General features: G+C 35.5%; 1 protein-coding gene across 2 annotated transcripts in view; it reads left to right on the top strand.

The window, feature by feature from the left end:
* Positions 1 to 9,057, top strand: part of LOC110802228 (uncharacterized) — a 28,219-nt gene extending 19,162 nt beyond the window's left edge. Inside the window, exons 4-10 of one of the 2 annotated variants that reach the window (XR_002537103.2) lie at positions 11 to 77; positions 1,202 to 1,995; positions 2,142 to 4,304; positions 4,849 to 4,960; positions 5,274 to 5,331; positions 5,905 to 5,981; positions 8,826 to 9,057. The gene's annotated coding sequence lies outside the window, so the exon portion shown is untranslated. The remainder of the gene's footprint in view (positions 1 to 10; positions 78 to 1,201; positions 1,996 to 2,141; positions 4,305 to 4,848; positions 4,961 to 5,273; positions 5,332 to 5,904; positions 5,982 to 8,825) is intronic. The other variant, XR_008930295.1, reaches the window with a different exon arrangement.
* The last annotated feature ends 3,458 nt before the right edge of the window (positions 9,058 to 12,515 follow it).

Genomic DNA, 12,515 nt, shown 5'->3' with positions numbered 1-12,515 from the left:
ATTATTTCAGTTATAGGAGGAGATTTCTAATCTAGAGTCTTGATTCGCAAAGTGGGCCCCATACTTAGATATTCGAGGTACGTACATGTCTAGGATGACCACCGTTTACATGAGGATACTTGTGATACTTTATTATTATGAATCACGTGACTTGAATTATTATGAATTCATGTTTGATGTGGTGAAAGAACATGTTATATTATTATGGATTCATGTTTGATGCGGTGAACAAGCATGATTGAATTATTGTGGAACTATGTTTATTGAACAAGCATGTTATGATAATTTATAATCGTTGAATTTAATGTCAAGCTTGTTGTTCAAGTTTTATATGCATGTATGGTGTTTCACATGCAAGGGATTATGTTTATGCTATTGTACTTAATGTCTAGCATGCTTTGAGCCAAGTATTCGTGCCTGATTGCACTATTTATTCTACCCCGTTTGTAGGGTATGTTTTGGAAGTCTATGTGAATTGGACTAAGGATTTTTTGTGCCTAGTGCACAACCCACATGTTAATGGGCATGTTGGATCAGCTCAATAGTATATTGAGAAGGTACCATGGGAGTAATATCACTTAAGTCTTGCATGTTTGAACACAAGTCCTAATGGATTAAAAAGTAGTGTTGTTTGGTTGCTTTTATTATATGTCTTGTGTTGTGTCTTGAATTCACTTGGTTAGAAAGTATTAATAAACGTAAAGTGCAACCAGAACAAGCTTCAAAACTCTTGGAACGTATATACATTGAGTATGAACAATGGGGGGAGTCTTGCCGAAAAACTTGTACTCCTACGAATGATACAAGACGTTGTTTCATTCTTTTTATGCGCTGGAATTCCGTCGGTATGGTCCGACAAGTTACTTTTATTTATATTTTTGGTGTTTGGTGGGCTCCCAACACCCTTCCTTTTATGGATATTTCTTTAGGCCCGTTCAAAGCTTATTCTTAATTAATCTATGAGTCAAGAGTCGTGTCATGTCTTCATGATTAATTGTTTAATTGTATGGCTTCAATTGTTTAATTATATGGCTTTTGCATGTGGATTATTATTGTGAGTGAAGCATGTTAGAATAGGATTTCATTCTAGCTTGTTCATACTCAGCTTTCGCTGACTTCGTGCTTCATGTCTTTTGGTCATGGCCTTTGCCTTAATGATCCTATGATGATCCACCATTGCATTTGCATTGTTGGGGAGTAGACTTTACATAACAGGTTTGTAGAGATAACTTGCTGGAGAAGTTATCTATAATGGGGATGTTGAATGAGCGTTGTTTTTCTCCTGCATCGTTAAACTATATTATTTTATTAGTCTAGACTACTTAAACTATTTAAACTTCTAGTTAATGGGTTTTGGTTACTTAAACGTTTTGGTTTTGGGCCGTTATGGTTCCAACTTGTATGGAGCCATTAACTACTATTTAATGTTTTGAAAGTTAGTTATTTCCGCTGCGTAATTTTGGTAATAGCCTTAACCGTTATCACGGTGGTGGTAATACTTAAGTAATTCCTTTATTTTAAGTTCGAAAATGGTTTTATAAAGGTAAGGAATTATTAGGGTGTTACAAGAATGAACGTGTTGGCAAAGTTAGCCGCCAGTATAGAGCAGAGCAAAGGTTTTGCATCTTTTGAATCAGACATGGGAAAGTGCATCCAGACTTGATTTCTTAACAAGGAAATGACTGAACTAACTAAGATGATGACATATCCAACTTTTTTGAGAATATTTTTAAAACAGAAGGAAGAAGGTAGGGTCCTTATTTAAAAGCATATTGAGAATATTCTTTTTCAAGGATGTCATTTGACAATGCGGTCATATGGTTCAATATATGTCTAAGGTCAAATCGTCTCTTTTTTTTAATGTGGAAGCTTCACTTAGGTTGCTAACTGTAGTACTTGCAGATTACTTATAACAAATACTAGTTACCCGATTCAGGATGAATTTTAGATGCTCAAAGTTCAAGAAGGGGAAAGACATTCTTGCATGAAGAGATGGTAAGGATAGTGCTAGCCTTTGCTGTCTACAAAGAATTCTTGATTGTCTTACTTAGTTTTTTTTTTTGGCAATGTTTAAGAAGATGTTTTATATTACAATAGATGCGTATTTTATTAAGGAAATTATTTATGTTTTTGAATGGCAGGAAACAAGTTATTTCGGGAAGTGAATGCTTCCTTTGGAAGTTATGCCTAAAGAGGAAAGTTGCTTTTATTTTATTGGCAAAGTAATTAGGTTTATAATACGGTCGCGTGCACGATTCCCTATCTTCAAAACTCCATATCTCATTCGTCATTTTGGGAATTAGGCGAGTGACCATTAGTTGGAAAGATCTTGAAGTCTAGAATCCAACACAATTAGAATCATTGCATTTGTATTTGTGGAACTTGAGTTATAATTAAAGTTGTGGACTACAATCATTTTCTACTTCTTTCGTTATTCGCTTTGTTTCAAAACTCTTTCAACTCAATGTTCGTGTTCTCAAAAGTACATCACCTCTTGTAGTGGTTCAAATGAGTAGGAAATGCATTCAAATATGTCAATTCCTACAATGATAAACCTGAAATTACAAATACACTACAAAGAGCACATCTATACCTAGTATTTAAAAAACATAACCATCATCATTTCAATGACACATAAGCAACTCCATCTTGAAGACACATGTCAAAACATTATTAATCTTACTATTTACTTTTTGTGATAAAAAAATAATGAACATTCATTATTCCACTTTATTGCCATTAGTTTTCACGTAGTATACTACTAATCCCTAATTTATTAGAATTGAACTCCCTCCGTCCATGTTTATAGCCCCGTTGACAAAAAAAACACGGGTTTTAAGAAAAATGGAATGTAGTACACGGAAAATTGGAATATAGTGCATTGATAATTGATTTGTATGAGAAAGTGGAATATAGTACATGAAGAATTAAAATATAGTACATGAGGAAGTTTTGTTGATTTTTCAATACATTTTAAATTATCATAGTACATAGGAAAATGGAAAACTTAATGGCCAAAAATGTAAACATGACTATAATTTTGGGACGCTCAAAATAGAAATAGTATTATAAAAATGGAATGGAGGGAGTATCAAAAATTAGGATCAATACTAAACTTTATTATGCCTAAACAACTGATCCCTACTTCATCTTCCCCATTCTTCAACTTCCCATTAACTCTTCAACCTTAATTATTTTCACTGTCAATTTAATTCAATCCCCAAATCTTCTACCCTTCCCCTGTAGCATCCATTCAAAATTTAACCTCCCACTTAATAGACTTTTTGACTGGTCCGTTTTAAAACGGTAGGAGATTATAGGGTGTTTTAATTCAACATTTCGATTGTTTATTTTCATCCCCCTCTCTCTCTTTCTCTAAGCACATTGTTCTTGATTTTTCTTAATTTTGGGACGCTCAAAATAAAAGCACAGGACTATAGAAATGAGACGGCGGGAGTACCAAGAATTAGAATCGATACTCAACTTGATTATGCCTAAACAACCGTCCCGTAATTCGTCTTCCCCGTTCTTCATCTTCCCATTAACTCTCCAACCTTAATTATTTTCAATGTCAATTTAATTCAATTCCCAATTCTTCTCTTCTTCTTCTGTAGCGTTCATTCAAAATTTAACCTCCCACTAATAGAATTTTTTACTAATTCTTTTTGAAACGGTAGGAAGTTATATGGTGTTTTAATTCAACATTTCAATTGTTTATTTTCATGCATGCAATTCAAGTTGTAGTACCACCTCCACCCCTCTATCTCTCTAAGCACGTTGTTCTTGATTTTTCTTAAGCATATTGGAAATATGTTGTTTATTCACTAGAGGAAAAATCGTCATGTGCTTCCCTTCAAGTGCAGCTCATTTATTAAAATGGCAGCACTTGAGAGCACTAAAAAAAAAGTAAAAAATATATTTTTACAAGTACGGGTCATTTTAAAAAATTGGCAGCACTTGACTTCAAGTGCGGGCTTTAAACTCAAATGCGGGTCATTTAAAAATGAGCAGCACAAAATTTTTCTAAAAATAGAGCCCACGGTAGATTTTCCCCAAAAATAAAGTGGTACTTTTTTTTCATTTTCCCGCTCCTCTTCCTTCCCCTTCTCTGCTTTTACTTCTGCCATCGCTATCTTCTTCCACCGCCGTCGCCGCTGCTTCCACCGCCGCCTCTGCTTCTAAAGAATGTAGTGTCGAGGTTAGTCCATCTTGAGTCGCCGCCATCCACCCACACAACCAGCTGCTTCGAGTTTCCCTAATTTGAAGAAATCGTTCAACGATTCTCCTTAATTCAAGTTTCCCAGGTAATTACACTTTCTCTATGTGATTCAATTTTCTTTTTAGTTTAATTTCGATTTAAAATCACGTTCATTTGGTCGAATCACTCTTGAGTTGATTGGTTAGATGCAAATAACTTTCTGAACTTGATTTCATGGTTCATAGTTCATATACTGATAGTCCAGTTAATGTTCTTTCCATTTATTTGATTCTTTTGTCTCGAATGATGGATTTTCATGTTTATCTGTATCGGCTATACTTTTTAACCTAATTTGGTCGTTTAACTTTCCAGATTTCATGCTTGATTTTAATTTTAATTACTGATTTCCGAAGTTCAGTTGCTCAACACTTGTTAAGAATCTCAATTTCGCTGATTTTGATTCTAATTTTAATTAGTGATTTTGATTTTGTGGGTTTTGAATTAAATGGGTAATTTACGGGTTGATATTGGTGAATATATAGTAAATTCAGGTGTGATTCAGGTCCCTAAAAATCGTATCCTTTTTGGTGTCTAGTCTGTGACATTACATGATGAAGGAAATTGAATAGTGTCTGCTTAATTTAAATTAGGTATTGGATGCTCTTGAAAATCTTCATGCTGCTGATGTTGACCAAAAGCTTCATGATGCTGCTGATGGGATGGGATGCTTCATGATACAAAAATCAATTTGCTGGAAAAGAGGTAAGTACAACGACTTATAGTGGCTCTAAATGGCCTCTGCACCCTCATGGAGTCATGGTTATTAAACTATGAAAGCTGGTTATAATTGCCTTAAAGGCTTAAAGAGTCTGGACTTAAAGGTTCCAATCATGGCTTAATTAGTTAGCTTGTTAAGCTGGGAAGTGTTTCCTTGATGCAAAGATTTAAAGGTTATGATTATGGGAAGTGCCTTTTCTATGGCTATCCAGTATCCACCTGAGACACTCTTTCATTTATTTTTTAAACGTTGTTTAAGTAAAAGTAACTTTTTGCTACTATCAAAAACCGGTTGCAGGTGCGTTTTCTCAGTCATGACTTGCATCGGTTTTGGAATTGGGCTAACAAAACAGATGGTAAGTGCCGAAGATTAAACCCAAGGTCATATTTGCTGCAGTTTCTTCTTGCGTATTATCAGAATTGGAAAAGTAGGAATTAAACATTCTGGAATTCCAAAATGCCACGGTGCATGTGTTTCTGTTTAGTTTGGATCAAGTTATTAAAAGGGTGAATCAACTTATGCCTGGGAAACATTCTGTTTGCAATAATTAGTGGCTTACTGTAAAGTTTAGCTTGCGTAGACAGTTTCATGTGTTGTGAGTTGATTTTCTCTCAAGTTGTTTAGGTTGTGAGTGTCTTGTCTTGTTCTATTTCGATGGCTTGTTGGATGTCGTTGCTGGAGAGTTTATTATAGTGTACTACTAGTTAGGCTTTCCTCAGAAAGGCGGCTTTGTTTTCATCCCTTGCTGCTTACTTTGTAACTAGTTAGAGATCGTCCCTCCTGTTAAGGCTCTTCCCCCATAAAGTGGTTTTTTGTCAGGCAGGCCTTTCCTCTTATAGGTTTCACTGATAAAAAAAAAACATTTGTTATCCAAAACAATATATAGTCGTTGCTAATACTTCCTTTTGCTGTTAAAAAAACCCTGCAGGCATTGAGACTAATGAGTGTCTCGAAAACAATGGTGGATGCCGGCAGGGCACACAAGCCAACATCACAGCCTACAAGGTATTAAGTTTTCTCGGGTGTTGGCTCTACTTTCCATTTGTTCCGAAGCTCTATTTTTACAAAAATGAACATGTAAAGGGTTTAAAGTACTTATTTATGTTTATTAGTTGAATGGTTGGACAGAAATATGCCATTTTAGTCGGAATATGATCACCTATAACGATCAAACAAGCCTTATATGTGCATACCTTGACCAAAATTGGTGACTATAAGTCTTAGGAGCATAAAACTAAGTATATTAAACATCTAAGGGGTTTAAAATACTTATTTAGATTCATTGGCTGAAAGTTGGAACCGAAATAAGCCATTGTAGTCAAAATGTGGCCTATAATGATTAAACGAGGTTTAAATGTGCATAACTTGACCAAAGTAGGTGAGAATAAGTATTTTAAACATAAACTAAGTATGTTAAAAATGTAAAGGGTTTAAATACTTATTTAAGTTCTTCAGTTTAAAGTTTGGGAGCGAAATAAGCCATTTTAGTTGAAGTGTTACCTATAATGATCAAACGAACCTTATATGTGCATAACTTGACCAAAGTAGGTGAGAATGAGTCTTAGAAACATTAAAATAAATATATTAAATATGTAAAGGGTTTAAAATACTCATTTATGTTCATTAGTTGAAAGTTGGAACCGAAATAAGTCATTTTAGTCAAAATGTGACCTATAATGATCAAACAAGCCTTAAATGTGCATACCTTGACCAAAATGGGTGACAATGAGTCTTTGAAATATAAAGCTAAGTGTATTAAACATGTAAATACCTTAAAATACTCATTTAGGTTCATTAGTTGAAATTTGAGACCAAAATAAGGCATTTTAGTCAAAATGTGACCTATAATTATCAAACGAGCCTTAAATGTGTATAATTTGACCAAAGTGAGTGATAATGAGTCTTTGAAAAATAAAGCTAAGTGTATTAAACATGTAAAGAGTTTAAAGTACTCATTTAGGTTCACTAGTTGAAAGTTGGGACCGAAATAAGCTATTTTAGTCAAAATATGACCTATAATGATCAAACGAGCCTTAAATGTGTATAACTTGACCAAAGTAGGCGTTAATTATTCTTTGAAACATTAAACCAAGTATAATGAACATGTAAAGAGTGTAAAATACTTATTTAAATATATTAGTTGAAAGTTGGGAGCGAAATAAGCCATTGTAGTCAAAATGTGACCGATAACGAACTAACGAGGCTTATATGCGCATAACTTGACCAAAATAGGTGATAATGAGTCTTTGAAACTTAAAATTAAGTGTATTAAACTTGTAAAGGGTTTAAAATATTTATTGAAGTTCATTAGTTGAAAGTTGGGGCTGAAATTAGCCATTTTAGTCAAAATGTGACCGATAATGAACTAACGAGACTTAAATGTGCATAACTTCACCAAAATGGGTGAGAATGAGTATTTGAAACATAATGAATCTTAAAAAAAATAAAGTTAAGTGTATTAAACTTGTAAAGGGTTTAAAATATTCATTTAAGTTCATTAGTTGAAAGTTGGGATCGAAATAACCCATTTTAGTGAAAATTTGACCTATAATGATCAAACGAGTCTTATATGTGCATAAATTAACCAAAGTAAGTGAAAATGAATCTTTTAAACATAAATATAAGTGTATTAAACTTGTAAAGGGTTTAAAATATTTATTGAAGTTCATTAATTGAAAGTTGGGACTGAAATAAGTCATTTTAGTCAAAATGTGACCGATAATGAACTAACGAGGCTTAAATGTGCATAACGTTACCAAAATTGGTGAGAATGAGTCTTTGAAACATAAAAGTAAGTGTATTAAACATGAAAGAACTTTAAAATACTCATTTAAGTTCATTAGTTGAAAGTTAGGACCGAAATTAGCCATTTTATTCAAAACGTGACCGATAATGAACTAACGAAGCTTAAATGTGCATAACTTCACCAAAATGGTGAGAGTGAGTCTTTGAAACATAAAACTAAGTGTATTAAACATATAAAGACTTTAAAATACTCATTTAAGTTTATTAGTTGAAAGTTGGGACCGAAATAAGTCATTTTAGTCAAAATGTGACCGATAATGAACTAACGAGGCTTAAATGTGCATAACTTTACCAAAATGGGTGAGAATGAGTATTTGAAACATAAAACTAAGTGTATTTAACATGGAAAGACTTTAAATTACACATTTAAGTTCATTAGATGAAAGTTGGGACCGAAATTAGCCATTTTAGTCAAAATGTGACCGATAATGAACTTACGAGGCTTAAATGTGCATAACTTCACCAAAATGGGTGAGAATGAGTCTTTGAAACATAAAACTAAGTGTTTCAAACATGGAAAAACTTTAAAATACTCATATAAGTTAATTAGTTCAAAGTTGGGACCGAAATTATCCATTTTAGTCAAAATGTGACCGATAATGATCTAACGAGGCTTAAATGTGCATAACTTCACCAAAATGGGTGAGAATGAGTCTTTGGAACAAAAACATAAGTGTATTAAACATGAAAAGACTTTAAAATACTCATTTAAGTTCATTAGTTGAAAGTTAGGACCGAAATTAGCCATTTTAGTCAAAATGTGACCGATAATGAACTAACGAGGCTTAAATGTGCATAACTTCACCAAAATGGGTGAGAATGAGTCGTTAAAACATAAAACCAAGTTTATTATACATGGAAGGACTTTAAAATATTCATTTAAGTTCATTAGATGAAAGTTGGGACCAAAATTAACAAATTTTATTATTATACGGTTCATTATTTCTTTATTATGAACAAATTAAGTCTTAATTTATTGTACGATTCAATATTTATTATGTAAATAAAGTGTATATATATTTTTTGATGGTCGATCTTTTTAAGGTATTCAATATTCCGAGGGAGCGGCCTTTCACCTTTGAGGAGATAGATGAAGTTCGAGAAATGTTGGCAAACTTCATTACCAGTGATTGTCTTTGATATTTTCTTGTGCTGAATCTTAAATTATGGATGCTAGCTAGTTTTTCATATCATTGTAATGTAATCGACTTTTATATTTAAAATTATATATTGTTTAATTTAATTATCTATATAATTAGATACTTTTTATATGACATATAGAGGTTAATTAGTGGCGTGGTCCGATTGTAATATGTAGTAGGGAAATCAGTTATACAACAAATCTAGATCAAGTGCGGCTCATTTATAGGCCAAGTGCGGCTCATTTTTATGCTTGTGCTGCCCATGTCTATGTCAAGTGCGGGCTCATTTTCAAATTTGGCAGTGTAGACACCTACTTTTGTACCCGTTCCCGAAAGGGAAAGTTTCGATGATGAAAACATAAATCTCCACTTGACAACGCATCTCCTATAAAATAAACGAATCTCGATTCCCCATTTCATTTCACCCGAAACCTGCTATTTATGGAAACCTGCTAAAAATAGTAACTGCCGTAAAAGGTAGCTTCTAAAAGTGGCAAATCATAAAGGATAGAAACCTGTCAGAATTAGGTGTTGCATTCCAACATAAATCCTAAATGAGATAGAAAACCGCGAGAATCCTATTCCTAATAGGATTCGGAAATAAGAGTTACGTATTAATTAAAATCCTAACGAGCCTAGTGTTCGTAACGGGCCCAGACGCATTCCGTCATAAAATTGATACGCGCTAAAAGACTCGATTAAATCTCAAACTCTACGGATTTTAGGAATCCGAATCTGACTAAAGAAAACAGCCCAAACCCTATTTTCAACGCCTGGCTCTGGGCGCCGAAATCTTTGGCGCCCAGGCCTGGGCGCTGAAAATACCTGGGTACGTGTTTTTTCCTAATTCTTTGTGGATTAGAACTCTGCAATTCCATCTTTCCACGAACTCTTCCCTATAAATAGACCCCTAGATTCGACGTGAAAGGAACACACACAACACATAATTATATTCTGAGTATTGACTCCAACCCTTAGCCTAAGCCTCTCGCTGCGAAATTATTCACGCGTTCTGTCGCAATCGATCCATAAATCGAATAGAACGTATCCTGTCCCATAATTGAGATTCGTTAAATAAAAAGGAGAAATAACAAAGTCAAATTGGTTAGTTTTCTGAGAACCGTGACGCACCTCTCAAGGGTGCGTCGTAATGTGTCCCTTTTCGATGATTTAACTGCTTTCCTCGCCCTTTTTATGAACTGTTAAACTAACCTAATCTGATTGTTCTATCACGCCTAACAAATATAATATATTTGGGAAATCGAATTATCATGCTAGGTCCCTTGATGCTATTTAAATCAGATAATCACGATCGAATTAGTATTATATGTTGCATATTGCTAAAATCAATTCAGATTAGTTTAATAGTTAACGCATGTCCCTTCAATTATTTATGCTAAGCTAGTAAGGATATCCTGCCTCTGGAGTTATCGACGAGCGAATTACTCCTCTCGGTAGTTACAGTCCCCCGAACCCTCAATCTCTACCTTGCGGGTGTATGTTGAGAGATCCCCACACCAGGGATCACAAGGGAACCTACGGCCGTCGTGGTCAAACATAATTGCACTCCCTTTATGTCACGATAACCGGGTTTTGTCAGTTTTTCTCATTGTCGTTAAAAAATGAATGGCGACTCCTATATTACTAGTCAATTGGGTGTAAACTCACAGGAAATCTAATTACACTTGATTGAATAAAAAGAATCGTCACACCCACGAGGGACGAGGTCACGCATTAGCCTCGTGCTTTTTCGACCCCCTCACAGTGGCGACTCCACTGGGGATAGTGAAGGAAATACTCGTGCTTGTAGGTAATCAAAATAGCCGAAGGGTGAAACGATCCTACCCCGCGTTTATTTCCCCATCAAGTTGGGACGACCTGAAAATCAGCATATTAATGTGAACGGGCAGAACCGCATAACGAATCTCGGCTCCCTCGGGAGTTGGGACTAAGGATACCTTTTTCCGCCAATAGGGGGTGCATACGCCGCGCATGTTGCCCACTCGGTACTTTTGCAGGTAGTACACCTATCCCGAACCCAATCGCTCGCTCATTAGGTCCCTCTCGCCTACATGCCCCCTTGGCTTGCACTTGCGGGTTGGCCTTCTAGGCGAAATTCGTCTGTTGAAGACACTACCTCGACCGGGGCATGTGTTGGATCTACGATAGAAGCGGTACCAAACCAGGCGCAAATACTACCCATAGAAGCCTATCATAAACTACGTGACATATTTAATTTTCAAATCCATGTTTGTAATGTAGTTATGTGTAGCGAACTATGTGACTATGTTATGATTGTGCGTACGAATAATGCTAGACAAATAATGCTAGAAAACCAACGACCTTAAAAACTGCCCAAACATTCATAAACCAATTGGCCAAAGAGTTATACCAAAATACGTGTTCCGCAAGCCCGAACGATCGCCACAAAAATAAGCAACGCTCGGGATGGCCTGTAACGAATCCCACAAACGCTGCACAACGCGTAAAGGACGTTATAAGGCAAGCACGCAAAATTAAAGTCGCAAAAACAAAAGTAGACGAAAGCAGAAAACGAGAACCAGCCAGGGACGCATTTTCAACGCCCCTGGCTGGGCGCCAGAATTTCTCACGCCCAGCGCTGGGCGCTGAAGTTGCTGCCTGGCCTTTTGGTCAGGCACAGCAGCCTCGGTGCCCAAGCATGAAGAAAATACGTAGCAAAAAAAACTTTTCGTGAAAAAAAATTGCTACGAGGGCGTATGAAAAAGCACTCGATTTCAAAAGCGACTTATAAAAAAAATAATAACTCTTTGTGTCGTTGATAGGCCTCCTACGACGGCAATGTTCGGCTCCAAAACCGAGCACGCTAATTGAAATAACCTTGAATGTCACATGGGCAAAGTATTCAAAAAATAATGTTCGAATAAAGTCTTCAAGAAAAAATAAATGTTCAAATAAATCCGAGTCTAGACTAGGCTATGCCAAAGTACAATCTAAATCCTAAGTCTTAGTTGTCTTATCCATAGAATCGGTCCTAATGCTTGGTGTCGTTCTGCAAGTAAAAAGGTTAAATCATATTGAGTCTCCCTTCCCAACATTTAAATCAATAAGCACCCATATGTAATTGTCATTCCTTGCTAAGAATCTACGGTCTCAATACTCTCTCTCACCAATAAAAATAATATATTATAGTATTTGCAAAATGGAAACAATCACATTCTGGAAATCGTTCCCCCACAGTCGCACAACCCCCAAAGTGAACCTAAGGTGTCAATACCATTGGCAAAGAAAAAATTAATGGCCTCGAGGCTTATAATCACATTGGGTCACGACTGTCATAGTCCTCTCGAGTCACTCGCTCCCTGAAATACTACTAAGTACGGACTAAAAGATTTTCCATGAATGCAACATGACCAACCATGAAAATACCCAAATCGGCATACCATAAGGCTACCATTGGGGTAAAGCAATACACACTAAGAGAGAAGCCGCACTAATGATTCTAGCCTTGCAAAAATAAAAATTCGATCTCCCCAATTAACTACCTTGCCAACATTAAGCAAAATGGCGCATGACGAATGAACACCCAAGGGTTAAAATCTGAAGTGTCAAC

Source organism: Spinacia oleracea, chromosome 3, assembly GCF_020520425.1.
Source record: "Spinacia oleracea cultivar Varoflay chromosome 3, BTI_SOV_V1, whole genome shotgun sequence".
In the NCBI taxonomy this organism is placed as follows: Eukaryota; Viridiplantae; Streptophyta; class Magnoliopsida; order Caryophyllales; family Amaranthaceae; genus Spinacia; species Spinacia oleracea.
The sequence above is the reverse complement of the archived record's forward strand: the minus strand, read 5'-3'. Positions and strand labels throughout refer to the sequence as shown.